The sequence below is a fragment of the Myotis brandtii genome, unplaced genomic scaffold (assembly GCF_000412655.1).
Source record: "Myotis brandtii unplaced genomic scaffold, ASM41265v1 scaffold529, whole genome shotgun sequence".
Classification (NCBI taxonomy): domain Eukaryota; kingdom Metazoa; phylum Chordata; class Mammalia; order Chiroptera; family Vespertilionidae; genus Myotis; species Myotis brandtii.
The window spans coordinates 982,719-985,045 of record NW_005369934.1 but is presented as its reverse complement, the minus strand read 5'-3'; positions in this window follow the sequence as shown (position 1 = coordinate 985,045).

Sequence of the window (2,327 nt, the reverse complement as noted above, 5' to 3'; positions counted from 1 at the left end):
ACTGAAATTTGTACCCTTAATTCTTATCTGTTATGAGCTAGGCAGTATCTTTAGTGCTTTAAAGCATCCTTCTTGGGTAGATGTAAATTATATTTTTCACTTTACAAATTTATAAAGTAGAGCTAACTTTTTTAAAAAAACTAGTATGAAAAGAGACTACTTTCTTAGCCACCTTGATCAGAAAGATTTTTAAAAAATAGAAATTGTTGTTTATTTTTTTAGGAAAATAATTTTTAAAAATAATCATTTCAAATACTCAAAATGAAAAGGCTCAAACCAAGGAAGATTTCAGTGGGGCATTCAAGCCAGGACAAAAATAGGAAGGGATCAGGTGATCAAGCAAGTCTTAATCTAGAAAGCAGTATCTTTTCATGTATAAAGTGGAAAATACGGAAGAAGTATGGGAAGTATGGGAAGGAAGATGGAATGGAAGTGAATAGGGGTGACTAACGGAAGGTATGTGAGGTGATGATGGTGGTAATTAGGGTAAATATTCAGCTGAACACACAGATTGTAAAAATATTGACGTTTGTGTACTTTCATGCAAATAGTCACTCTCTGACATACTCCCCACCTCCTCCTCTCTCACCCTTCCCCAAAGGACCCCCACCCTCCCAATGAGCCAGCAACGAGCCAATAAGACTCAAAGGCTCAGCTCCAGAGCTGGGGCCCAAGTCTGGAATGACTGTGGGTGTCCCTGCCAGATTGGTCATTAGCTTTTTATATTATACACTAGAGGCCCGGTGCACAAAATTCATGCACTGGGGTGGTGGGGGGGGTGTCCCTCACCCTGCAACCTCTCCAATCTTGGACCCCTCTAGGGATGTCTGACTGCCCGTTTAGGCCTGATACCAGTAGGATCAGGCCTAAACGAACAGTCAGACATTCCTCTCGCAATCCAGGACTGCTGGCTCCCAACTGCTCGCCTGCCTGCCTGCCTGATTGCCCCTAACTGCTTCTGCCTGCCAGCCTGATCACCCCCTAACTACTCCCCTGCCAGCCTGATCACCCCTAACTGCCCACTCCTGCTGGCCTGATCACCTACAACTGCCCTCCCCTGCAGGCTTGGTCCCCCCCAACTGCCCTCCCCTGCTGGCCATCTTGTATCCACATGGGGGTGGCCATCTTGTGTGTTGGAGTGATGGTCAATTTGCATATTACTCTTCTATTAGATAGAATAGTAATAACCTTATTGATAATCCAAACTCTACTCACTTTCTGAACTCGTTAACAAAGGCACATTTGGGCAGCCTCAGACTTTTAAGCGCCAGGAAGTATTGGAAGAATTACCTACTTCTTAAAACCTGGATACCATTCTAAGTGACCAAACATTAGGTTCCTAATCCTAAAGTGGGAATTAGATGGAGCCACCTAAAAGTATGAAGAGGACCTAGATGGTAGGAACTGGAAAAGGAAGCTGTTCCATGTGCCTTGAGAAGATAAGAACACAAAAGGCAAACAACTTCACAATCTCACTAGACTACATACGAATCCGAATTCCATGTCCTGTAAATTGTTAACAGGTGCTAGTATTTATCAACTTTAAAATGTTCCATTACCCCCAGTTAACGTAAAAACATTCAAACCTGAAAAAAATTTTTGTGAGTTTATTTGAGCCAAACTGTCGACAATTGCCAGGAAGCAGAATCTCAACGGATTGGGATAATGCTCTGGAGAATGGCAGTTCTTCGCCTTGTTTTATACATTATATTTAAAAAAGGAGACATAAGTGGGCTACGGGAAATCGATTGGTGATGGATTAGGGAGGCCAGAGAAAGCAAAGGGGGGACTTCTGGGATTGGATAAAATGTAAAATAGACACATACTTCTTTTATGTAGGTGGGTGCAGAATCGTTAACAGTAAACAATTAACATGACAACAATAACAATGATGGCATTTATGATCTCCTTCTTGACGCCCAGGCGCATTTGGTTGTGCCCTGAGGAGTCTAGAAAAAGGGAAATTACAAGTTACCCTGACATTTCACAGGTGTGTTATCTTCGATGCAAAAAGATGATAGACTCAGTTAAGGTAAAGATTGACCTTGTCAGGGAAGATACTAGCCTAGGACATGATACCCACTATAAACTGCTTTAGTTAAAGTTTTAATTTCAGACCATCCTTTGTGGTTACTTTAGGCCTTTGAGTTTGCAAGACTTCCCTGAACTTGTCAGGTTAGCGTGTGGGGCCCCTTTTGTTGTCCACACCCCACAAAACTCTTTAAGAATCCTATATAATAAAGAGGTAATATGCAAATTAACCCTCATGCCCTCACAAGATAGCTGCCTATGACCAGGCTGGCAGGGGGGTTAGTGAGGGACAACCA